Consider the following 27,750-nt stretch of genomic DNA (forward strand, 5'->3'; position numbering starts at 1 on the left):
CCACAAACATTATGAGTTTGTTTTTCTTTCTGATCAGTAGAGAGGAGTGCCAGGACCAAGACTGGTTGTGTAGAGACCTCTGCAGAAGCTCACCTGTAGGGTAAAAGGGCCAGGCAAAGAAACACACCATAGCCCTGAAAGCCAAGCTAGTGAAAGAATCACTTTAGTCCTGAAACCAGAATCAAGGAAACACACCCTGACCCTGAAACCACAGCCAAAGAAACACACTTTGTCCCTGGAACCAGAGCCAGTCAAAGAAATATACCCTGGCCCTGAAATTAGAGCCAAAAGTCTAAAAAGGGTCAGTGAAAGAAACACACTTTGGCCCTGAAACCAGAGCCAACTCTGTCCTTGACCAACTAAACCAACCAATCTCTGAGCAGGAACCAACCAATCCCTGCGCAGAAAATCTTCTCCTTGAAAAAACACTATCCCTAAGCCCCTTTGTCTGTTCAGTTATCAGCTGTTCTTCACCATCCTTCACCATCCTTCACCATCCTTGCAGAGGCAGCTCTTCTCCTGGATTCCTCCTTCCCAAATAAATCTCTTTAAGAAGAGTTTTGGGTGAAGATCTTTTGATTGCTGGGAAGCTCCCTTGGGAGCAGAGCAGTGCAGAAGAAACAGATACTCCAGCTGGAAAGCTCCCTTGGCAGGGGGCAGAATTAACAACTTTTTCCCAGAGCCTGGGCAGGTTGCTACATTTCTGCTGGGGGTGGGAGTGCGGTGGGGTTCCCCTTTTGCAGAGTGAACCAGAAGTAACACCTTGGGAGAGAGAGAAGAAAAGGATATCTCTGCTGGGACATCCCCATCTCGGAGCAGAGCAGCAGAAGAAAAAGATACCTTTTTGGGGAAGGGGCAGAGCAGAACTCATCTGTAATGACTCTCTCTCAGAGGGAAGTAACATTGCTACATCCTATCTGGAGATCATCTCCCACTGCATCCCAGCTTCAATTATACCTTGACTTTCCAACAAGTCAGTATACTTTCTCCTCACAGCTGTAGGTATCCAGGATTCCTCCCTTCCGAGCTGTAAGTATAGCCTTACTACAAGTCAGGATACCTTTCCCTCTAGAGCTGTAACAATTCCTGGTATGGCCTGACTTCCTGACAAGTCAGGATACCATTCCCTCTAGAGCTGTAACACTTGTAGGCATAGCCTGACTACCCTACAAGTCAGGATACCTTTCCCTCCAGAGCTGTAACAATTGCTGGTGTGGCCTGACTTCCTGACAAGTCAGGATACCACTCCCTCCAGAGCTATAACACTTGCAGGTATGGCCTGACTTCCTGACAAGTCAGGATACCTTTCCCTCCAGAGCTGTAACAATTGCACCACCTTCAGTAGTAAGCATATTACCTGCCTGGACGCCAGGTTCCTTGAAGAAATAAAAAGGAAAGTAACCAGACCTCTGGAATGCTCAAAGTAAGAGGAAGTGTGTTATATGGCAGCTGAACTGAGGTTAGAGGGGACCAGGGAGTGTGGAAGTATCAGGTGGCTCCCAAAAAATTCAAGGTATCTTTCTCCTACAAGATTTGTGTTCAGGATTATCATTCTATTTTATACATAAGACAACTGAGCCATCCAGGGATGCCTAGTGACTTATGCTGAGGATGAGATCTTCTCTAGGTTCCTAAATAGCAGATACAGAGAAAGATTTCTGAGGTTAGTTTTGCAGAGATCCAGGAATTTTCAAGTCTGCAGCTACTGTGCTGGGAGAGCTCCTTAATTTCATTCAGAGTTGAAACAGGGCAGCAAGAGGCACAGGATGATAGATGAGGGATCCCTGTCAGGATAGGGTGTTACTGAACTTCACCCTCAGTAGATTCCTGTATATTCCATGGATATCTGATGCTGCTGACAGGTAGATTAACTCCCCTGGGCATTCACCAAGGTTCCAGCCATTCAATTCCTCTTGGTACTAGACATAGATGGTCAAGGCTTGGTGCTGCTAAGCACTATGGACTCCAGGATTTCCTGCACCACATCAGATATGAGCTGAGGTTGTACTCCAAACCAGCATGGCTTCCAGGGCCCATGGGACTGCAGTGGGTGTTGAGGCACATATCTAGTCATTGTGGTGGGGGACTCGGATATTGCTTATGTGCCCCAGCTTGAAGATAGCTGCCCTCTTCTTTCAGAGCTACTAAGGTTCCATCACTTCCTCTTCCTCAGGCCTCTACTTGGTACTTAGTGTAAGTATTACAGCTTTAGGGGGAATGGCTTCCCCAACAGAAGTGTTACAGCTCTGCCCCAGCAGGCAAGGTTTCCCCAGTGCAAATGTAACAGCTCTGCTCTGGTAGGGGGAGGTTTCCCATTGCAAGTGCTACAGCTCTATTCTGAAAGGTATCCTGGCAATCAGGAGACAAGAAATACCACAAAGTCACACCACACAACATAACTCACACAAGATACTTATTGAGATGGGAACCCCAAGAAGGTGGGAATTGGTAATTTAGTCCTCAGTTTGGGCAGCGGTTAAGAGGACTAAGGAGCTTGTGTCTAGGTTTACTGTTTATATACAAGAATGTTGGCAGTCTGTTGAGGATTCCCTTTGCTTCAGTGTCAGGAAGGATGAATTCCTTTTATGAACACCAGTGTGTGGTATTGTGTCAGTGTGTGTGTGTGTGTGTGGAGATGAGAGAACTATTCAGGGAGTTGCTTCTCTCCTTCTACCATTTGTGTTCTGGATTTTGAACTTAGCTCATCATGTTGGGAGGCTGGCCTGTTTAGCCAATTGTCTCTACATGTATTTCTTTTTTAATTACTAGCTTCATGAAAGTTGGTAGAGGTTACAATTTTGAACCATATGGGGAAACTTCTAACACCTGAAACAGTGTGAAATCATGACAAACATATAGGAGTATGATTTGGTTCAGTCATTAGAAACCTTACCACTTGTTTGTAAGGAAGCAAGCTTGAGTATCAGGAAGCAATATAAGACCTGATATTCATGCTAGGGTGCATCTGTGTCTGAAGGAGTCTACTGAGAGACTGGAGATGACGACAGGAAATCCCTGGAAGTTCCCCCAGAGAGCTAGCCTGGGGGTCACATACAAGAACAAGCTGGAAATCTCACACAACCAGCACATACAGGCAAACACACATACACAGACACACACATGTACACACACACACACACACACACACACACACACACACACACATACACACACACAACATTAGACATCACTGAACTCATGATTTTGGGGTGAGTTAGCTGCTGACAAGACTGGGAGCAAAGGAAAGGCTAGGTTCAAGGCTCTCTTGGGCTTTCATTCAACAGTGACCCTTTCGACATGATTCTGAAGAGTAAGTTCAAAGCCCAGTGTACCAGATTCTCAGCAGTAGTGAATCCGAAAGTGGAAGATAAAATGAAGGTGTTATCTTGGAGTTTACTAACAGCAGCTCCTGGAATCTGGATCTCTTAACTGTACTCACGAAGGCCTGGTACTGAAGGAAATTATTGTCCTCCTATAAATTCTGGGACAGGTTTTGAGTTACAAGGACTCAGAATTACACAAAAATGCTTGTTGAATACAAAAACAGCCAGGTGGTGGTTTCAGAATTTATTCATGAATGGATTAATTAAAAAGTAGTTTAAAAATACAAAAAATTGTGGTGGCTTCTGGGATGCTAGAGAGGGATACTTGGAGGCAGAAATCAATTTCATGGTCTACCAAACCAACCTCTTAGGAGAGAACATCAGTCTCAATGAAATGCCAACACACTGTCATGACAGAGACAAGGTTGTGTTGCTTTAAGGGCAAGGAGGACAAATGAAATAGGAATATTAACTACATGAGCATGTAGATAGAAAACCATCCATTACTACAGTTATCAGAACAAGGCACACAGAAGAACTACCTCTCTCCCTCTCCCTGTGTGTACGTGTTGGGGTGTTGTTGTTGTAATCAGGGGCTAAACTCTCCCCGTCTTCCACATGAGAAAAAGTTGTAAGGAAAGCAGTCACCAATCATAGTCAACTCTTGAAGCACAAATGTTTTGAAAATTTCTAATGTAAGATACATCAGGAAGTCACAATAAGGATCCAGAATATTTAGTAAATGATTTTCCATATGAATGTTAAAAGGATTTCACATTTCATAGTGAAGCAATACCTGAAAAAGGGCCAAACTGACAGCTGAAGTAAATCAAACATTAACGTTGTCATTTCATAGTTAGAATTTTCTATAATTGTTGTAGAGTTTTCATTTACCTTTAGAAGTGGACAACATTACCAAACAGAAGTCTTTATCCAGGTAAGAATACAGGACGTAGCTCTCATCTACTGCTGCAGCAGCATTGGTGCCACCATGACGGTAATGGAGTAAATCTCTGAATCTGTAAGCAAGCCCACAATTAAATCCTTTCTTTTATTAGAGTTGCCTTGTCATGGTGTCTCTTCACAGCAAGAGTACAGGGAATTAAGAGGCACCTTTAGCAGAATCTTATAGCCTAAATTTCTTGCTTGAGTCCATAGGGAAGAGGATTGCAGCTGCTATCTTCTACCCCAGTTGTGGAAGATCTTAACCCAGCATAATCATTGGTGTTGTGGCAAGCCCCCACCTGCCACCACTTTGGGGGGATCAGAGAGAGTTTGCAAAGTTCCCTCAGGTTGGACCTTTACTGAACTGGACCAGTAGTTAATTCTTCAGTGACAGGTTACTTAAGGGGAGGTCCCTGGGGATTGGGAAAATAAAGGCAATTATAGTTGCGGTCATTAGTACCACTTCTATTACCTGAATGCTGTGCTGGAGAAGACACAGCCATGCCTGATGGTCATTCTCTACCTGAAAGGCATCACGGGCCTCAGAAGTCCTCAGAGGGCATAGGTGAGTAGCAGTCCCAGCAGCCCCTGCAGCCTTCCTGCCCTCCATCTCATTTCAGCTCACTGAGGGGGCAGTATCTGGTTGAACCCAGTGCTCCATCTGTGTCTAGCTGGTGACATTTTCTCTCCTATCCTTCTGCTATGATAATGGAGAGGCTCCTGGAAAGGGCACCTTGGCTACAGGTCAGTTTGGTGTGAGATAGTTAGCAGGGAGGTGAGGACTGTAAGGTGGGACATTAGCAATTACTTGCCCAGACAATCTCTTGTATCTTGGAGAGCTCTGGCATCATCTCTGATATTACCAGTGCTGTGCAGATACCAATGACCCTTGGGGCATTTGTCCAGTGCCTATGTGTTTCAACCAAAGACATGTTGAAAAGACTGAGCTGCCTACTAGAGAGAGAGAATGGAAAGCACAGAGATACCAGAGAGACACCAAAGGGAGGTGGGCTTTGGTCTCAGTGTAAAACAGCAAGAAATCAATGTTCCAGGGGAAGGCACTGTGATTCCTCGACAGGGGGTTGGGAGCTTCCTGGAGGAGTTGGACTTGACATGGACCTCCCAGGAACAGGGCTCAGCAGCTCCTCTGGGAAGCAATGGGCCTATCCTTCTTTGGGTTCCTAAAGAGTAGACCCAGAGTCAAGGATTTCTGATGTTTAGTTTGGCACAGCCAGGAGCTTACAGACTGCTCTGCTGGAGGTCTTCTGCTTTCCCTCTGAGTGAAGAAGGAATCAGGGGAACTATTTTAGTACCATCACTGCTCTTCATCCCCACTCCATTCCTTTAGGAATTGTTGCACTAAAAACAGGGAGGGGAAACTGCCCTGGCAAAGCCTGAGGTTCTCATACTTTATATCACAACCACTAGCAGGGCAGGAGTCACCAAGCATTGCTGTCTGCCAGTGAGTCCTAAGGTGTCTGAGGTCCCAGCTGTGTGGGTGGCACCCAGATCTCCAGTGTAGCCTGAGAGCTTTTAGAGGCAGTGTATTAGGACAGAGATAGTCCCTTTCCTGACAGCACAGGTGAGGAAGTGTTGGTGAATCTGATGACTAAGTTTTGTCCTGCATGACATTTCCATCAATATTAAGGTCTAAAGCATCCAGGCAGTGACTTAGGCACACAGCCCCCCCCCCCATTCCCTAAGTGCTTGTGGGTAGTACCAGTTTTCCTCTGGCTCTGACAAAAGAGGACTGAAGACTCTGAAGCCAAGTTGCATTCTGTGCAACTGTGAATCAGCCCAAGGAGATTGTCTTGTGCAGGGAGTCAGAAGAAGCAGCTGACCTCTGAGACACCCCCTACCTATAAAGGGGTGGGTGAATTGATAGCCACGGAGTGGGGTGAGACTCCACTGGGCTTTCAGATCCTGCTAGGGCAGAGTCTCTTCTGCCAGTCACTTCCTGAATGTGTATGCTTCTGTGTGTCAGGTTTGCCTGAGATGAAGCAGTGTGTAGGGCAGGTCCTGTCCCTTGGCTTCTAGAATCAGGTATTTCTGAGATAGCTAACTTTGGCTAGCATGGCTTGTCAGTGTAATACCCCATCTAAAAGGATACAGTACACCTCATATCACTCATTTGTTCTGGGGTCAAACAAGTACACTTCCTAACCTCATTTCCTAGAAACTTTTATTTCTCATCTAATTGATTAGAGATCTTAGAAAGGGAAGAGCTATTCCCTGGGCTGTTTTTGAAAAGTGAGTCTTGAATTCTCTACAGATAAGCAATGAAAAGGTTCTAATGAGGCATAGAGAGATCTCTGGTTTTGTGAGGAGGAGGTGCAGAATGGCATCCCCTGTGTCTATGGGAATGCTCCTGGAAAGGGCAATTATTGGTTAATTGGGGAAGAGCTCAGTGGCACGCAGGTGAAGGCTGTTGGCAGTGACCCTAACAGTACCTTCCCTGAACATTCTATTCTACCCTGGAGAGCCCTGAGCATCCTCTTGATGTCACCACTGTTGAAGCAACACCAACTGCCATTTGGGGCATTTGTACAGTGCCTCTGGGAGTCACAAAGACATATTGGTGAGACTGAGAAAGCTACTTGGGAAAGAGAATGGACCGCCTAGAGAAGAGAGAGAGGCAGAAGGAATCTGGTCATCTGTCTCAGCATAAAACATCAAGAAATAAATGTTCCAGGGGAAGGTACAGTGAGTTTTGTGTAGGGAATGGGGAGCTTCCTGGAGGAGGTAGGACTTGAGCTGGGTCTTCATTAATGGGGCTCAGCAACTGGGATACTTTGGGAAACAATGGGTCTATGCTGCTTCTCTAGGGTCCTAAATAGCAGACACAGAGAAGGATTTCTGGGGTTTGTTTGGCAGAGATCTAGAAATTATCAAGTCTGCAGCTACTGTGCTGGGGAATCTCCTTATTTTCATTCAGAGTCGAAACAGGGCATCAAGAGGCACAGAATGATAGATGAGCAATCCCTGTCAGGATAGAGTGTTACTGAATTTCACCCTCAGCAGATTCCTTTATGTTGTATGGATATCTGATGCTGTTAACAGGTAGATTAACTCCCTTGGGCATTCACCAAGGTTCCAGCCATTCAATTCCTCTTGGTACTAGACACAGATGGTCAAGGATCGGTGGTGCTAAGCACTATGGTCTCCAGGACTTTCCTGCACCACATCAGATATGAGCTGAGGTTGTACTCCAAACCAGCATGGCTTCCAGGGCCCATGGGACTGCAGTGGGTGTTGAGGCACATATCTAGCCATTGTGGTGGGGGACCTAGATGTGGCTTATGTGCCCCAGCTTGAAGATAGCTGCCCTGTTCTTTCAGAGCTACTAAGGTTCCAAGCACTTCTTCCTCAGGCCTCTACTTGGTACTTAGTGTAAGTATTACAGCTTTAGGGGGAATGGCTTCCCCAACAGAAGTGTTACAGCTCTGCCCCAGCAGGCAAAGTTTCCCCAGTGCAAATTTAACAGCTCTGCTCTGGTAGGGGGAGGTTTCCCAATGCAAGTGTTACAGCTCTACTCTGAAAGTTATCCTGAAAATCAGGAGACAAGAAATACCACAAAGTCAAACCACACAACATAACTCACACAAGATACTTATTGAGATGGAAACCCCAAGAATGTGGCTTATCTGCTTTGGTGAAAAGCCACAGGGAACTGAGCAGAAGGCAGTCTATACAAGGGGTTTCTTGGGAGTGTGGAGCTTTCCAGTTTGGCCTGGATTTTATGAGACTTTTGTGAACTGATTAGGGGGCAAGCTCAGAGATTGATAGGATTCTTATTCCTGAAACTGGTCATGGGCTGGAATCAAGTCAGGGTCAAAATGTTCTTTCCTTGGCCCTGATCTCAGGGCCTTCATGGTCAAGTTTTTTCCTTGGCCCTTTTACCCTAAATGTAGCATTACCTCTCCTGGCCCTATGACATTCAATTATGTAAATACTCTTTTTTAATCTACCTCCAGGAATGACTGGAAAGGCATCTTTTCAACTCTCCCCTCACTGAGCAGGATCTGGAGATGAACAAGGTGGAGAAAATGACCATTCAGCTACAGATGATGACCTGTTAGAGGAATGAACTGCATTGAATCTTGGACCATTATACTAATACTGATTTGAACAGCAGGTAGTCATTATGCCTAGTTCTCTGTTGACTGACTTGAAACCATTGTGTCAAGCCCAGCTTTCCTTAGGGACAGGAGGATGACCTCTTTGGTGTCCTCATGCACAAACTAACTTTCCTGAGTGCATCTGAGAGGCAAAACTTGATGCCTAGGTGGGAGTGAGATGGGTACACAGGCTGTTCTGCTTCATGAAGAGCAGAGCCTGTGGCCTGAATCACAGTCTGGGTATAGGGGCAGTAGTGTGTGGTTGCTCATCGTGCATTTCAAGATGTCTTGACAGGTGTTGGCTTGTGAGAAGTGCAGGGTGTTGTGAGTTTATGTTGAGTCTTTGTACTTGACCAGCAGGTGATTGTGTGCTGATGGTTCTTGGTAGAGTGTCTCATAGTAGGGATAGTGGGTGTTAGGATAATAAAGGGGGGAATTACAGGAGAGAGTGAAAAAGAAAAAGGACACATCAGAGGGTAACAAGGTCAAAGCCATACTGTGGATGCAATGAGAGTGAATGTGATTTGTATTATGTGTACTTAGACACAATGGTGATATCCAACCTGTGGTTCTGTCTAGGTAAATGTGCCACTCAGCTGGTGAGTCAGTGAGAAAGCAGTAGGCTGAGATGTCCTTGAAAACAGACAGTCTTGCAACAGGACAGTTTTTAAAAGAATTGGTAATTTAGTTCTCAGTTTGGACAGTGGTTAAGAGGACTAAGGAGCTTGTGTCGAGGTTTAGTGTTTATGTACAAGAATGTTGGTAGTCTGTTGAGGATTCCCTTTGCTTCAGTGTCAGAAATGATGAACTCCTTTTATGAACACCAGTGTGTGGTTGTGTGTCAGTGTGTGTGTGTGTGTGTGTGTGTGTGTGTGTTTGTGTGTGTAGATGAGAGGACCAATTCAGGGAGTTGCTTCTTTCCTTCTACCATTTATGTTCTGGATTTTGAACTTAGGACATCATGTTGGGAGGCAGGCCTATTTAGCCAATTGTCTCTACATGTATTTCTTTTTTAATTACAAGCTTCATGAAAATTGGTAGAGGCTACAATTTTTAAGCATATGGGGAAACTTCTAATACCTGAAACAGTGTGAAATCATGCCAAACATATCGGGTTATGATTTGGTTCAGTCATTAGAAAATTTACCACTTGTTTGTAAGGAAGCAAGCTTGAGTATCAGGAAGCAACATAAGACCTGATATTCATGCTAGGGTGCATCTGGGTCTGAAGGAGTCTACTGAGAGACTGGAGATGAAGACAGGAAATCCCTGGAAGTTCCCCCAGAGAGCTAGCCTGGGGGTCACATACAAGAACAAGCTGGAAATCTCACACAACCAGCACATAGAGGCACAAACACATACACACACACACACACAAATGTACATACACACACATACACACACACAACATTAGACATCACTGAACTCATGATTTTGGGGTGAGTTAGCTGCTGACAAGACTGGGAGCAAAGGAAAGGCTAGGTTCAAGGCTCTCTTGGGCTTTCATTCAACAGTGACCCTTTCTACATGATTCTGAAGAGTACTTCAAAGCCCAGTGTACCAGATCCTCAGCAGTAGTGAATTCCAAAGTGGAAGATAAAATGAAGCTGTCGTCTTGGAGTTTACTAACAACAGCTCCTGGAATATGGATCTCTTAACTGTACTCACGAAGGCCTGGTACTGAAGGAAATTATTGTCCTCCTGTAAATTTTGGGACAGGTTTTGAGTTACAAGGACTCAGAATTACACAAAAATGCTTGTTGAACACAAAAACAGCCAGGTGGTGGTTTCAGCATTTATTTGTCAATGGATTATTTAAAAAGTAGTTTGAAAATACAAAAAATGTGGTGGCTTCTGGGATGCTAGAGAGGGATGCTTGGAGGCAGAAATCAATTTCATGGTCTACCAAACCAACCTCTTAGGAGAGAACATCAGTCTCAATGAAATGCCAACACACTGTCATGATAGAGACAAGGCTGTGTTGCTTTAAGAGCAAGGAGGACAGATGAAATGGGACTATTAACTACATGAGCATGTAGATAGAAAACCATCCATTACTATAGTCATCAGAACAAGGCACACAGAAGAACTACCTCTCTCCCTCTCCCTGTGTGTACGTGTTGGGGTGTTGTTGTTTTAATCCGGGGCTAAACTCTCCCCATGTCTTCAACATGAGAAAAAGTTGTAAGGAAAGCAGTCACCAATCATAATCAACTCTTGAAGCACAAAGGTTTTGAAAATTCCTAATGTAAGGTACATCAGGAAGTCATAATAAGGATCCAGAATATTTAGTAAATGATTTTTCATATGAATGTTAAAAGGATTTTCACATTTCATAGTGAAGCAATACCTGAAAAAGGGCCAAACTGACAGCTGAAGTAAAACAAACATTAACGCTATCATTTTCAGAGTTACAATTTTCTATAATTATTATACATTTTTCATTTACCTTGGAAGTGGACAACATTACCAAACAGAAGTCTTTATCCAGGTAAGAATACAGTTTAAAAATACAGGAAGTAATTGGTGAATCCCAAGACAAGGAAGTAATAGTGTTGAGTGTACCTTGAGGCAGACACAATACAATGTGCTCAATCCCTGCTGTGACTTAGAGTCACCACAGCCAGTTTGTAAAGTATCTCTGTTATTATAACCCCTTTAGAACTAATTAGACAACTGCTGTCCTGAGAGCTGGATTGTTTGGCCCCATGGTCCTGGATCTGAAGTGCATCTCCTGCCCTTCTGCACAGATTGATTTGGGACATTGTTTGTTTACCGGCCTCAAGTGAGCAGTAAGTCCTTGTAGGTAGTGGTGGCTGAATAAGAAAATGACCTGGAAACACATAGTGAGTGGAATACTAAATGGAGTATTCTCCCATAAGAGCAGATATCTGGTGTTTGACCAAGGATATTTGCAGAAATAAACACACATTAGAGTGATTTTAAAACATGATGGTGATAACACACCTAAATACGTTTAATGGGTCCAGTTAGTTATTTCAGTGATCAGGGAATCTCCCAGGTGCCTTTATCTTCAGCTTCAATGCAGGTAAAGTTTATCTTCCCTTGGACACTCCTATTTTAGGATCATAAATGAGAGCATCTCCTCTATTTCTGTCTTTGCTTCTGTATTTAGAATAACAAAAAGTTGTGGAAATTTAGACACGTTTAATCTGTTCATCAAAATTTACATTATGAAGAGGTGGCACTGTGGTTTTTATATGATTCCACTAAGTGTATGTTAAAAGTCTTCATCTAGTTAAACAGTATGTGTTTCCATCTACCATTCTGGAAGTGAAGATTCAAGTACCATATATTAAAATTTTAATTTCTTTTTTTACATTTTAAAATAATATACACTTACATGTCATCTGTGTACATATTCTAACATTTGCCCCATTAGAAGGGTTTAACTATATACATGCATATGCATATTAAAGCTACTTAAAAGCCGTGAGTTGATAAAGGTTAGGATATCTGATGTGTGTAACCTGGAGTCCTAGCATGATGGTGTGTATGAATTAGAAGCTGCATTTTAATGATTTTTGAATGTGAATAAATGGCCAAGTGAGTTTTTTTTAATTTTAATTTTAATTTTGCAATACAATTCAGTTCTACATATCAGCCACGGATTCCCTTGTTCTCCCCCCTCTCACCCCCCCTTACATTCCCCCCAGCCCACACCCCATTCCCACCTCCTCCAGGGCAAAGCCTTCCCTGCAGACTGAGATCAACCTGGTGGACTCAGTCCAGGTAGGTCCAGTCCCCTCCTCCCAGGCCAAGCCAAGCGATCCTGCATAGGCCCCAGGTTTCAAACAGCCAACTCATGCAATGAGCACAGGACCTGGCCCCACTGCCTGGGTGCCTCCCAAACAGATCAAGCCAATCAACTGTCTCACCCATTCAGAGGGCCTGATCCAGTTGGTGACCCCTCAGCCATTAGTTCATAGTTCATGTGTTTCCATTCATTTGGCTATTTGTCCCTGTGCTTTATCCAACCTTGGTCTCAACAATTCTCGCTCATATAAGCCCTCCTCATTCTTGCTAATTGGACTCCCAGAGATCCACCCGGGGCCTAGCCATGGATCTCTGCATCCGGATCCCTCAGTAGTTGGATGGGGTTTCTAGCACGACACTTAGGGTGTTTGGCCATCTCATCACCAGAGTAGGTCAGTTCGGGCTGTCTCTCGACCATTGCCAGCAGTCTGTTGTGGAGGTATCTTTGTGGATTTCTGTGGGCCTCTCTAGCACTTTGCTTCTTCCTATTCTCATAGGGTCTTCATTTACCATGGTCTCCTATTCCTTGTTCTCCCTCTCTGTTGTTGATCCAGCTGGGATCTCCCGCTCCCCCAAGCTCTCTCTCCCTCGACTCTCGCCCTTCATTACCCCCACTTATGTCCAGGCTGTTCATGTAGATCTCTTCCATTTCTCCGTCATTGGGCGATCCCCGTGTCTTTCTTGGGGTCCTGTTTTCCAGGTAGCCTCCCTGGTGAAGTGAGTAGCAGTCCAGTCATCCTTGTTCCACATCTAGTATCCTCCTATGAGTGAGTACATACCATGTTTGTCTTTCTGAGTCTGGGTTACCTCACTCAGGATGATTTTTTCTAGATCCATCCATTTGCCTGCAAACCTCATGATGTCATTGTTTTTCTCTGCTGAGTAGTATTCCATTGTGTATATGTACCACATTTTGTTTATCCATTCTTCAGTTGACGGGCATCTAGGTTGTTTCCATGTTCTGGCTATTACAAACAATGCTGATATGAACATAGCTGAACAAGTGCTCTTGTGGTGTGGTTGAGCATTCCTTGGGTATATACTCAAGAGTGGTATAGCTGGATCTTGGTGGAGATGGATTCCCAATTTTCTAAGAAAGTGTCATATTGATTTCCAAAGTGGTTGTACAAGCATGCATTCCCACCAGCAGTGGAGGAGAGTTCCCCTAGCTCCACATCCTCTCCAGCATAAGGTGTCTTCAGTGTTTTTGATCTTAGCCATTCTGACAGGCGTAAGGTGGTATCTCAGAGTTGTTTTGATTTGAATTTCCCTTATGATTAGGGATGTTGAGCAATTCCTTAAATGTCTTTCAGCCAGTTGAGTTTCCTCTGTTGAGAATTCTCTGTTTAGTTCTATAGCCCATTTCTTAATTGGACTGTTGGGCATTTTGATGTCTAATTTCTTGAGTTCCTTATATATTCTGGATATCAGTCCTCTGTCAGATGTGGGGTTGGTGAAGATCTTTTCCCATTCTGTAGGCAGATCTCTGTGAGTTTGTGGCCAGCCTGGTCTACAGAGTGAGATTCAGAACAGGCACCAATACTACACAGAGAAACCCTGTCTCGAAAAACCACACACACACAAAAAACATAAAAAAATTTCTTATTCATTTTACATACCAACCACAAACCCTCTTCTCTCCTCCTCTCCCCCAGCCTCCCCACCAACCCATCCCCCCATTCCCTTTCAAAAAGTTAAAGCCTCACATGGGAAATCAGCAAAGCCTGATACATTCAGTTGAGGCAGGTCCAAGCCCCTTACCCTGCATCAAGACTGTGCAAGGTGTCCCACCATAGGTAATGGGCTCCAAAAAGCCAGCTCATGCCCCAAGGATGGATCCTGATCCTACTGCCAGGGGGCCACAACTGTCTTTCTTATGTAGAGGGCCTAGTCCAGTCCCATGGAGGCTCCACAGCTTTTGGTCTAAAGTTCATGAGTTCCCACTAGCTTGGTTCGGTTGTCTCTGTCGTTTTCCCCATCATGATCTTGATGCTCCTTGCTCAGAGAATCCCTTACCTCTCTTCAACTGGACTCCTGGAGCTTGACCTGGTGCTGGACTGTGGATCTCTGCATCTGCTTCCATCAGTTACTGGATGAAGGCTCTATGATGGCAGTTAGGGTGTTTGCCAATCTGATTACCTGGGTAAGCCAGCTCAGGCACCCTCTCCACTATTGCTAGTAGTCTAAGCTGGGGTCATCCTTGCGAATTACTGGAAACTTCCCTAGCACCCGATTTCTCCCTATCCCCATGATGTCTCCCTCTATCAAGGTATCTCTTTCATTGCTCTCCCACTCCATCCCTGTTCCAGCTTGACCATCCTGTTTCTCTATGTTCTCATCTCCCTTCCCCTATTCTTTACCATGCCCCTAACCCCAGTTTACTCATGGAGATCTCTTTTTCCCTTTCCCAAGGTGATCCATGCATCCCTCTTAGGGTCCTCCCTGTTTCCTAGCTTCTCTGGAACTGTGGGTTGTAGTCTGGTTATCCTTTGCTTTACATCTATTATCCACTTATGAGTGAGTACATACCATGTTTGTCTTTCTGAGACTAGGTTTTCTCACTCAGGATGGTTTTTTCTAGTTCTATCCATAGCCGTGTGGCAAAACACAGATTAATAGAAATAGGTTCATGTAAGTCGAAAGAGCTAACTAGCAAGAATCCTGAGCCATAGATCAAACAGTTTGTAATTAATATTAAGCCTCTGACAGGTTATTTGTGAACAGGCAGGCGGGAGAGATTAATCTGTGTACAGCAGATAGCTCTGGTGTTTCTAATTTCTTTATTTTAAACATTTCATTGATTCTCTGTTGGCTTCACATCATGTACCCCAAGCCCAATTTTCCCCCAACACATTCCCTCACACCTGAGCTCTCCCCTTGAAACTCACCCCCCAAAAAAACAAAACAAAATTCAAAAGAAAAACTGAAAACTCAAAATTAAAAACAAACAAACAAAAGTCTTGGAGAGGAGGCTGTAGTTACACAATGTACCCTTTAGTCCATACATCTTTTCATGTAAGTGTTCCTGGCCTCTCTGGCTTCTCTACACTATAGATGATGGACCTTCATTTGTGCTCTTCTTGGATATCCTATTGATGCCTTGAGTCAAGGACATCCTGCAGCTTTGAATAGACGTGTCCCGGCCTTTCACATGCTCCAGAAGTTCATAGATGAAGATGACGCTACAGTGGGATAACTCAGACCTGGTTCTGGTCTGGATGGTAACAGTTTGGTTAGCTCACCACCTCTCCTCACCTCACCACCCAGGCAAGCTCTCCAGCACTGTCCAAGCTAGCTCACCCCATGCAGCCTGCAGAATGGAGAGAGGCCAGTTTTCCCGCTATCATGCCCTCACCCTTACTGACCTTTGGACCGCAAGAGAGAGCTCTGCTGTTTTGTCCAGGTGAGATGCTGAGCCCACAATCCCAATTGCTGCAGTTGGTGAGAGGCTGCCCTAGCTCTTCTGTTCTTAATTCCCAGAGGTCAACTCTCCCACCAGCTGCAGGTAACATGTGCTTAGGTGCAGCAGGCATCTTTCCCTCACCCTGAACAACACAAGGCAGACGAAGGTGGACTCAGTTCTTTGGCTCTCACATCCTCAGGGACAGCTCACCTACACCACCACCACCAAGATACTCTCTAATGTGCTACTCAGTCCAGGTACAGGACCCACTCACCTGACTGCTACAGTTGGTGAGGTGCAGGTCCAGCTCCCCCAGTGCTGCAGCCTGTGAAGGGTGAGGTTAATTCTGCATTAACCTACCCTGTCTTTGGAGGTAGCAGGAGCCACTGACATCAACACAGACAAAGCTGTTGCAGGGCAACAGATACAGGCAGGTCCGGAGGACACCAGGGCCCCTAGTGGCAGCATTGACCACTCAGATTTGCATGGCCCCAGCAGAAGCACAGCCCTTGGACACTAACATGGACCTAGATGGAAGCCTAGACCCCTACCTACCTCTGTGTGGCCTTTGTTGGAAACACAGGTGTATCTGGAGAGTTTTCTCTCCGAGTTCCGCCAAGCCCCGGCAGTCCCTTAGCCCACTTATAAAATACAAATACAGCCCCTTATATTATTTAAACTGCTTGGCCATTAGCTCAGGCCTATCATTGTCTAGCTCTTACTCTTATATTCAGCCCATTTCTATTAATCTATACTTTGCCATGTGGCTCATGGCTTACTGGTACCTTACATCTTCCTTGTTCTGGCGGCCACTGTAGGCAGTGTCTCCTTTCCCTTCCTGTTCCCTCAATTCTCCTCTCTGTTAGTCCCACCTATACTTCCTGTCTGGCTATTGGCCAATCAGTGTTTTATTTATTAACACATTTGCCATACAGAACATCCCACAGCACTTCCCCTTTTCTTTTTTTAAAAAGGAAGGTTTTAACTTTTACATAGTAAAATTACAGATAACAAAACAATTATCAAGCAAGAATTACAGTTATAATATCTAGTCTATTTATAATAACTAGTCTATTTGGAAAAATTAAAGAAGATATCCTATCTATCTTATATTTGTGAGTCTAAGGTTTTATATCTAACTTATCTTTTATCATAACTAAGGAAAATTGTATCTAGCTTTAACTACATCAAAGACCTCAGAAGGATATAATACTACGTGAGAAATGGGAGAAGGACGCAAGCAACTTTCAGGAGTCTTGCAGGGTAGACAGAGACACCTGCCAGCCTGGACAGTCATCCAAAGTTCTCTTGTAAAGTTGGGGCATCTGTCTTCAGCCCACAGGGATAGAGTCTCTCAATCACTTTTTTCTTTGTCCTGTAGACTGTCTGGCAGTTTCCTCTGTGAAGCAGGAACCTAAAGGACCATTTTGCCAAGCAAATTTCAGTGGTCACCTTTCCATGGGTCCTGCATGTCCAGTTGATCAAGCAGTCCAGGCAAGAACAGTTTCTTGCCCAAATGGCTATTTTTGCCAAGGTGAAATAAACTTCATATAGAGTGTTTTTGATGTCCAATTTCCTCTCTGAAGTAAATCCGGTGCTGCCAGGAGTAGACTTGTCTTACTGTCCAGAAAGTCTAAATTTTTAAAAATATTTTAAATGCCATATTCTGTAGGTCTTTGAAGTGTTTGAAGATTACCTATCTATCTGAAATATATCTATGTATACCTAGAAGAATTAACTAACATGGCTATCAGTATGATTATCACAGATAACTATTAATCTATTTCTTAATTATCCATTACAATTTTAAATGAGTTGTACAAACATAATACCTTAAACAAGAGTAGAAATATACACACAGTATAACAAAATTAACTTTAAATTTGTATCAATAAACTAAAATCTATACCAATGTAAAACATTTTAAACAAGTTGTTCTTTAACATAGGTTCAGCAATTTACCCTTTTATCCTATCATATCTATATCACACAGGCCATGGACATGAACACAGATCCTGTCTGTCTTTGCAACATCGACCCAGACATGGTCCTAGACTGCAGCCCAGGCCTGGCTGTGACCATGGGCCTGGTTGACAGTGTAGGTCACTTAGATTGGATTAGACTCAGCAGCACCATGTGCACAGGTAGTGGCCCAGATTCCAGGCATGTGCCCTGTCTTTGATGGCCACAGGAGCCTGAGACATCAACACAGACCCTGGCTGCTCCAGGGCCATGGACCCAGACACAACCCTCAGCAACAGCCCTGGCCCAGATGTTATTATGGTCCTAGGTGGCAGCACAGGCTTCAAAGGCACACATGCTCTTTTGGGGGGCATATCCTTTTGACAACAACATGGTCATAGGTGGAGGCCCAGACTGCAGGTGGCTGCACGGCCCTCACTGGTCAAAGGAGATATGGATATCAATACAGACCTCCACAGCTTCCTCAGGGCCATGGACAGGACATGGCCCTTGGCAGCAGTCCAGGAAAGGACATTGTCATAGCCCCAGGTGGCAAGCATGCCATGAATTTATTTAATGCTCCCTTAATCAATGTTTTCATTTCCTGAGAGGCTTTAGAGCAATACTGTTATGTTTCTCATTAATTGGATGCTCATGATCATTTCAGGAAATGTGTATACAGAATAATATCTTTGATGGAGAGCTAAATATATGGATACAAAGATACAGTATCAAGAGTTTTCCCAACATACATTGGATATCCACATTCTAAGCCCTTTGTAGACCTGGCTGACTGGGAACTCAATATGTAGCAAAAGCTAGGCCCATAAGAGTGTTCTGATGTTACAGGAGTTTCTGGGGCTACTGGAGTGAGACAACACACCTGACCAAAGAAATTGGTTCTAAGACAGAAGAGTTCAAAATCACTTTATTATTAATAAAAATACAGTTATTTTACTAAATAGGGGCTTAAATAGATCAGTCAACATAAACAGTGAATATCCTTATCAAAATACCCAAACAACAAGAACAAAAGAAAGAACAAATAAACAGCAAAAGCTCAATCTATAACAAAGAAAACCCAAAAAACCTAAGCAAACAAAACTCAACCAAAAACCAAACAGAAAAATTAAGGTCAACAGCATTCTCTTGCTGCACATTTTGCAGCACAGACCTACAGCCTGTGGTTGGCCTTGGAAACATGGTAGGAAGGCAGTCAGCGATTGTGAAAAGCCTTTTCAAAGTTAGTATAGCCATGCCTCCTTCAGGCTTTGTAGGCCAAGTCCTCACAGAGACTAACAGTGAGACATTTCCTAGAGCAAATTTTGTGCCCCTTGGGAAGCTTTTGATAAATTATCACCCACTACTGATCCTGTAATGTTTTGGTCATCATTTGATTCTTTCAGACAATTCTATGCTGACTGGAGACCCAACAAATCCATGGGCAGCCTCTGAGTGTCCATGAACATCAAAGATGACTCAGGTGTCTTCTGTAAATCCTTTCTCAGGACCAGTCACTTCAGGCCAGGCTGTGAAACTAAAGAATACCCATTCATTTTACATATGGAAGGAAAAGTGTTTAACACAGGGAATGATGGACTGTGGAGATCTCTTTGGTGCATTATCTTCAGCAACACTGGTGCATGACAATGTAGATGTAACCAACTGTCTTATTAAATAAGAAACACAGAGCCGATTCAGAGAAGAAAGCTAAGAGGTCAGAACTAAGAGCCTTACCCTTCCTGCTTCAGCCAAGAGAGCTATCCAAAAAAGGGGCCTACTTCCTGTCTGTTCATCTTTATATAGACTGTCTGTTCTGCCTTCTTATTGGTTGTAAACCCAAACACATGACTGCTTCGTCACTGCCTGTATGTACAGCCCTCCAGGTCCTCTATGGTATTGAGATTAAAGGCGTGTGTCTCCAATGTTGGCTGTATCCTTGAACACACAGAGATCTACCTAGCTCTGTCTACCAAGTGCTGGGATTAAAGGTGTGCGCCACCACCGCCACGCTCTTGCTATGGCTCTAATAGCTCTGATCCCCAGGCAACTTTATTTATTAACATACAATTAAAATCACATTTCAGTACAAGTAAAATACCACCACATTTCCTCTTTTCTATTTTAATAAAAAGAAAAAAAGAAAAAGGTTATAACTAACAAAAGAAAAACTATATACAAAAGTACAATAACTATATACAATATATACAAGTAATGAATATCTAAACAATGTCTAGTCCATTTTTATTTGACAAATTCAGAGAAAATAATTTCATTATCTATCCTATTTTGGTAAGCCCAAAATGTATCTAATTCACTTTCTATCCTAATTAATCTTCAACTATAACTAACTAACCTTCAACTATAACTAACTAATCTTCAACTATAACTAACTAATCTTCAACTCCCTCAGAGACCCAAGAAGGAAATAATATTAGCTAACAAAAATAAAAACAGGAAGTGCATGCAAGCAACTTCCAAAAAATTTGTGAGTTGACAGAAACAGCCAGCTGCCTGGACAGTCACCTGGGGTTTCTCCGCAGTGCTGGGGCATCATCTTCAGCCTATAGGCTTAGCGTATCTGACAGACTCATTTGTGAAGTAGGATGTACACAAGGTCAACAGTTCAACCTCATTTTGGGTGAGAGCAGTCCATGTACCAGAAACACCTGAATTCCACTAGTGTCATGTCATGATTCAGGATTTTAAATTCTGGAAATTGTTGATGGTTTTTTAATTCAGCTGTCCATTCTTCTTGGCTGTGTATATATGGCTTCATCTCAGCATCCCGTTCTTCTCCACATCCCTCTATCAAATGCCAGTCTACTATTGAGAGGCGTGAGCTTAGTTACTCTTCAAGAATAACTGTTTCAGCTGCTGTTCCATTGCACAGAAGCCATCGGCCCACTGCCTGATCAGCTGCCTTCGAAGAAAAGGGCACTGTACCTTTTCTGGATTGCGAAGGCCACTTCAGGGATGGTGCCATATTGTCCTGGCCTCAGAAGATACCTTTTGATAAAGCCATAACCACACTTGTTTTGGCAAGAATCAGTAGTCCTTTGTTTCATGTCTTGTCTGTCCATTTTGTCCTGTTGATTCGAGGATACTTTGTTGTCCAGTGGCTAACTTTTGCCACAATGAAAGTTAACTCCATACGCAGTTTCTTCAATGCCCATATTTTCTCTGAAGTAGATTGGTACTGCCAGGAGCCAACATGTCTCAAAAAAGAAAAATTTTCTAAGTTATTAAAGCATTTTAAATGCCACATTCTGTAGATCTCTGAAGGGTTTGAAGATGACCTGTCTAAAATATATCTGCTCAATTTTTAAAACATATCTAATATGACTACAAGTTCTATTGTAATGTCTAACTACTAACTTTCATTTCTTTATATCCTAATAGTTGGTAATAATAACATTCAAGGATCAGAAAATTGCATTGTTAAATGAATGGTATAAGTACAATTAGAAATATACATATAGCATTTTCTAACAATATCAATTTCACTATATATAATTTGTATACAATATAAAACAATCCAATCCAATGTAAAGTATTTAAAACTAGTAATTGTCTTTTTCTTTTCTTTTCTTTTCTTTTTTTCTCTTTTTTTAAACAAGAACCTTAAATCTAATCTCCTTTGCTTAGCCTTTTTTCTAACCCTTTACAACAACTTGTAACCACCCCCCCTAAACAATGAAAATTATCCCAGACCCAAAACCCATTGAAAAGACCAAAAAACCACCCGCCCCACACCACCTCTTTGGGAATGTGGGCGTCGTATTCTTAAAATTGCTTCCTGCTGGGTATGGGCAAAGGTATCTTTATCCTGAAAGAAAAATTTTAGGTTAATTGTCAAATTCTAGGAAAGGTAACTATATCCTTCATTATCCAGTCTGTGTACAATGCCAAAGTTCAGGGTTTATCTCAAGTCCTTATTCAAGTAGTCTTTGAGACTGGATCATCTCAGCTAGTCATCTAAAAATTACTCTGAGCACCTTGTAGTTCAAAGCTGATCTGTAGATGATGTTTGTCAGCTTAGTGATATTATTATTGTGCACTTGGAATTGTTGTTGTTGTGGGGCCCCATCTTCTTCCTGGAGACTTCAGTTGATGTTAGGCCTGGCCGTGATTTCCTGCAGAAAACTGATAAGAGACTCGAACACCAAGACATATATATGCAGCTAATTGAAGCCTTTTTTCTAGAATTAGTTAGTACTCTATATGACCATTCATATCTTAACAGAGTTTAAAATGTATATATATATCTATATATCTATATATTAATCTTGTAAATTTTGATATAAAATTTATACTTTAAGAAAAGTTTAAAGAATCAGAATAGAATCAAAGAGTTGAGATTAGTAATAGAATAATCACTTAATTAATTTGGCTTTTCTCCTGTCCCACAGCAGAAGATGGCTCTTTTATTCTGGCATGATACAGGGAGTTTGCATTTTCCTTTTAAAAACATGCTTGAGTTTAAAGAAGGAGAGAGCCATTCTCCAACTCCAAAGTCAGCTATAAATTTTAGTTGAACTGGGACTATTAGAAGACCAATAGTGTTAAATCTTTAGAGAAAAGCAGAAACAAACATTTAGGAAGACATAAAATTTTTTAGATAATATATACCCATACGCTGTTTCACTCTGTTTCCTGGGATAGATGATTTGTCCCTTTTCTTCAGTTGTCTCATTTGTCCAGTGTTCTTCAGATTCCTTAACCTTCATTCTTCTAAAAGACAAAAACAAAAACCTTTCCCCAGCTTCAACACTCAACACTTCAACACTCAACTGGAGAATGAAATATGATGCCTTTGGGTGTGGTCTGTCAGGAACAGCTTGACATCAACACTATCATCCATGACACATTTCACACCGCATAGAGAGGCCTGAGAACTCAGTCAGCTTGCCAAAGCCATCAACATTAAACTGACAGAAATAGTCTTGCTCACCAACATCTCTACCCTTCATGTTGTAGTACCCCTCACAGTGGCCACTTACGATTGAATGCCAGGGTTGTCAGTAATTCTTGGCTCAGATTTTCAGTGTCTCAAGCTCATTTTTGGTTTCTTTCTTTTCTTTGAGAAGACTAAGTCAGCAGACCAATAGATCTGTTGGGGCTGGATCACCTGGAAGACAGCTAGTATGCTCCTCACTGGTGAGTTCACAGCTCTAAAGGAGTGTCTTCTGAGGAGGAGGCCTTGATCTCAGAGTATAGAATGTCATGGGTTCAAGGCATCTGTGGTTTCTTTGGCCTCCTCAGTTCTCCCAAGATCTGCTACATGAGAAGGAAAGGCAATCAGACCCAGAAGCAGCCTGGCTGGGCCACAGGCCAGAACAAAATCAAGGCCTATTCACACTGGAAGCCAAGGTCAAGAGCCCCCAGTTTCCCACCAATGCCATGTTTGCTGGGGAGGGGATGCAATGGTGGCTCACTTGCCTGTGAGACTTAGTGCTCCTGCTGCAGCAGCTCTGTCTGCAGGAGAATCTCATCCTGGGCTGTGGCCTGTTCAAACTCAGACTGGAGATTTTCTGACCTAGAGGAGGAAGGCAGTTAGGGACCAGGCCTGGTGGGGACCTATCATGACAGCTATTGAGCCTGAACCAGCTCTAGTCATCTGGACAATCCAGCATGGCTTTTCAGCTGAGGTCGTTCCCTGCATTCTCCAAGGGAGAAGGGCCAGAGTGTACCTGGGCCTTGATTTTTTTTTCTCAGCTTTTAAAGTCTGCTAGAAGATGAGCTGAAAAATACAGTGTGCTGGGCAAGAAAATACAGCACATTTCTCCAGTTGTCTAGATATATTACTTTGAGAGAAAAATAACAATGTAGTAATGACTAAGTAACACTTCAGGGCAGATATACATGGCCCTGATTAGATACAGGTGAATGTGAGCAACCTTAGACATTGAATGTAGACCCTCTAGGAGAGCCTACAAAAGAAAAGCAGTGAAGGATCTGATTATTGCTGAAGACAGAATCCTGCCTCAGTTCAGCTCCTCAACTCCTAAATCTTCTTATAACAGAAAAACCTTTTCACAGGAAACAGATTCACACTGCAGAGAACTTGTAATCAGCAGGAGTGTGCTGCATGCAGATCTGTGCAAAGGTAGGAACTTCTCTCTAAAGGTGATGTTCTGGAAGGAAAATAAAGTGGCAGGAGTACACACTGTCCTCCACAACTAAGCTTCCTCCTGCTAGGTTAAGGACTGCAATAGGGAGATTTGTGGGGAGACACAGGGGACACTGAGAAGATTCCAGAGAGCCCAGAAGGGCATAAGGGACACATAATCCCAGAAACACTAGAGATCAATCATACTGTTTCATGGAGAAGTTCTTGTTGACCGGGCCAGTACAATATCCTGAGATGTTCTTTCCCTTGGTGTGGCTGGGAGCTATTCAGATGGTGGGAATCCAGAGACAGAGATCCAGGGACAGGTGACCTACATGGTTCTAACCACTCCTCCCAGCTTGGGCTCCTACCTCATCTCAGAGACACTGAAGTGATGTTGCAGCTTTTCTGCCAAGTCCTCTTGCTGGGTGACCAGCTCCTTCTGCTTCAGCAGGTCCTTCAAATCTTTCATCCAGGCTCTCTTGCTCCTGTTCATTAGAAGACTGTGTTCTCAGTGGAGCCTTGCTCACTCACATGCACACACATAAATTCATGAACACACACAAATACATGTGTGCACACATACAAGCACACTGTAATGCTAGCTTCACAGTTAATATTAACATAAGGAGCAACCACCAGGGATACTAACGAAAAGAAGGTAAACCTGTTGGATGAGAGAAGAACACAGAGGGCATGAGAGATAGGCAGTTCAGTCACTGAAGTGTTTATCCTATAAACTAATGCATAGACAGGTGGCCCTCTGGGGTCCTCGCTCTTTAACTAACCCTGCTTAAGAAGTTCCCCAGGCTGTGCAGTACAGGAATGTTCCCCAGCAAAGGACTACTGGATGGTCGTGGACTACCCCACTGGTCTTGTTCACTGTTTCCCAGTTGCCCCCAAAGTGAGCAACTTCCTTCAAAAGGGGCTCCCTTTACCACAGGTTGCCTTACTTTGGGAAGCAAAGAGCTCAGGAAACTAGAAAATCTCCATAACCAGGACCCAAAAGAAACAGTTCCTTCCTGTGAGATGATTGTGCCAGTGATTAGTTTGAGTAACAAAAGGCTGAATAAGTCAGTGCCAAATGATTTTATATATTATTTTATGCTGAACAATATTCCATGGAAGAGCCTGACCACATTGTGCTTTCTCAATCTTTGAATGATCAAAGTATGAATGAAGCATCACGAGGCTACTGTCAGGAATGTTAATAAACTCCTGATGTCCCCCAGCTTCTCTGTGGACACCTACTTCATGATCTGGAATCACTGGGTCACCTGGGGATTGCAGTTTAACTTTCTGAAGACTTGTGTGTGGCTTCGCTCTGTGCTACACCATTTTACACTACCAGCAATGTCTGAGGGTCCTCATTTCTCCAAACCCTCCATGAGGCTGATTTTAACTCAGAGTAAACAGCTTTGAAGAAAAGCAGTTACTGAGTGCTATAGACACAGCACATGAGGAGTAATTTAGACCCTCAGGAGCCTAAGTGGGATGCACTGAGACAGCCCCATTCTCACACCACAGCATGGCTGGGGAATTCTGCTGGAATGAGATGCAGCTGGAAGCACACTGCAAGTCAGAATCTCTCAAGGACTAACATGCAGGCCAAGCTCCAAGGCCAAGGTTAACTGAGCCAAGGTTAGACAAAGGGGTAAAGCAAGTGGTAGCAGGCAATGTGGATGAGGACAAAACAGGATACAGGGAAGACACAGCAAGTCACCTGACCATTGAGTGTGCAGTCACCATTCACCCAGAGCAGAAGAGGGAAACAAACCCTCAGCCAGGCTATCCTACCTCTCAGACACCTTGATATGCCACAGTGGCCTCTTCCTCACCTTCATGTACCACATTCCTTTGGTTTGCTCCAAGGATTTCTGAGCAGATAAATATTTTTGCCTCTACAAATACCTGAATACCACTGAGTTTCAGTAGTTCTTGTGTCCCTCTGTTCTAGTGATCTACATGGACATGCAGAAAGATGGGCAGCAGCATGCAATATTTGATGGATGCCAAGTGAGGGGGCACAGTACTTTTTCAATAAAGTTGGTCCCATCATCATTAAAGATGAGTAAGTGAACATACAAATATGCAGAAATACACACACACACACACACACACACACACACACGAGGTTAAACTCCACACAGAAACAGGCTTGCACCTATAAGCACCTGTATTCACAAACACACAAATACTTACCCCTATACATACAGGAAACATGGACACACACACACATACATATACAGTCACCCACACATGGTCACATACACACACACAAACACTACTGTGCAAGCAATAGACAGTATTCACATACAAACACACACAAAGAAGTTCACACACACATACACACAGAGATGCACAGAAAAGCACAACACACCACATACCACACCCCAACACATACACACACATACACACACATACACACACACACACACACACACACACACACACACACACACACAAATACTTTCTGAACCTAAAATGGTCAGTGAGAAGACTGCTGCACCTTTTCTGATGCATGTGGAGGTAGTGAGTCCTCTATGCTGTCTACAAGGCTCTTAGACTCAGCAAGGCTCTGCTATTCTGGCCTGCACTTACTTTTCCTTGAATGAACTTTATCCATCACAAAACCCCCTGACCCCACAGGTTCCAAGTTCACGCTTCACAGTCTCTTCACTAAACTCATCCTGGCTCCTCCACAGATGACCTTGATAGTCCAAGAGAAAGAAAGTGACCCATGGTCAACACCAGGAAGTTTTCAACAGATGACAGTGAATATGATATGAATTCATCCCAATGTCAGTCAGAAGGAGGCCAGTGACATCACCTGCAGTGCTTTTCAGGAAATCAGCACTCTGCACAACTATGAGAGGGAATCTGTTCTGATTCCTATGCACATGATATAGTCAGCAACACAATGTCAGCAAGGAGATGCACTGTGGGATTCTCTGTTGAGAAGTAAGAGACAAAACAGACATTTACTGTGGTGTTAGCTCTGAACAGTGAAAGGAAAGAAGCCTACTGTTTATTTTTTAAATAGATTTATTGTTTGATTTTTGTTATTTATTAGAAAACACATTAGTATCAAAACAATAAAAGTAAATAAGCAGAAGAGAAAGCAAATATGTCCTTCCTCTTTCTGAGCAATTGAAATTTCTACAATTGGATGAGAAAAAAATTGGATGAGAAAAAAACAAGACAGAAGTTCTACTTTGGAGGTCTGGAGATCCAAAGAGTGCTGGCCAGCCAGATTAGCCCAAAGAGAAAATTTCAGGTTCAGTGAAAGACCTGGACCAAGGGAACAAGAGAGGGAGCAACAGATGACAACACGGCATTTCATTATGTAGTCTCTGAACACACCCACTAATGTACACATTTACACACACCTGCATAGGTCACACACAGAGCACAGAAATCAGAAGTGAACAGAAAAAAGTGAAGAGTGCATCATGCTGAATAAACAGTTGGATTTAAAATATGCACATCAGGTGTTTCAACTGAGACCCAAAACACTGCTATACATCCCTTGGGGCCTAGAAAATTCCTAGCAGAGCACACAGCTTAGTCAGACTATGTTGAGGGGATTGGAGAAAATATTTTCTTGCAGCTTCAAATCTGTCACTCTAACCCTCAGCCTGACAAAGTCCTCCCACATCAATGGTCATCCAGTCATCTCCAGACTTGAAGCTCCAGGATGGGAGAACAGTCAAGTATCATGCCCAGAAAAAGGACTGAGAAGGGGCTACTCAGACATCTGTCACATGAACCAAGAGCTTGGCAAAAGGAAGAGAACACTTTGGGATGCAGGAAGAAGGGAGAAGACCCCATGCCTCCCAAATCGTTGACAATGAGAACCACTCACTTGGCACTGACACTGGGCTCTAGTCCTTGAAGGCTGCTTCCTCCCTGTGATCTCACATGACCCTTGCAAAGCAAATATGCCACAGGCCACTGACATCATCAATGAAAGCTTTGTGCTGTTCCCTAAGTCCCTCCCTGCATAGCAGCCCTCTGATCATAATGACATATAGGTGTGTGATATGTGACTGACCCAGCTCTCTCAATGTACTGCAGCTTCTGGCAGAGCAGGAGGGTTTGCTTGTCAAT

The 27,750-nt window shown here is 43.3% G+C and overlaps 1 protein-coding gene and 1 long non-coding RNA gene across 6 annotated transcripts in view; one reads left to right on the plus strand and one right to left on the minus strand.

Annotated features, from left to right (window-relative positions):
* Positions 1-27,750, minus strand: part of LOC131919692 (disks large homolog 5-like) — a 114,871-nt gene that overhangs the window by 8,482 nt on the left and 78,639 nt on the right. The window contains exons 3-4 of one of the 5 annotated variants that reach the window (XR_009381369.1): positions 24,012-24,128; positions 22,971-23,067 (exon numbers count right to left, since the gene is read on the minus strand). The exons of the other annotated variants lie outside the window; for them this stretch is intronic. The gene's annotated coding sequence lies outside the window, so the exon portion shown is untranslated. Of the gene's footprint in view, positions 1-22,970; positions 23,068-24,011; positions 24,129-27,750 lie in introns of those variants that run through there. 5 annotated transcript variants of the gene reach the window in all.
* The window catches only part of LOC131919704 (uncharacterized), a 70,323-nt gene continuing 49,217 nt past the window's right edge, over positions 6,645-27,750 (plus strand). The window contains exons 1-2 of the long non-coding RNA XR_009381399.1: positions 6,645-6,966; positions 8,243-8,403. This is a non-coding gene — a long non-coding RNA (uncharacterized LOC131919704). The remainder of the gene's footprint in view (positions 6,967-8,242; positions 8,404-27,750) is intronic.

Source organism: Peromyscus eremicus, chromosome 9 (genome assembly GCF_949786415.1).
Source record: "Peromyscus eremicus chromosome 9, PerEre_H2_v1, whole genome shotgun sequence".
Classification (NCBI taxonomy): Eukaryota; Metazoa; Chordata; class Mammalia; order Rodentia; family Cricetidae; genus Peromyscus; species Peromyscus eremicus.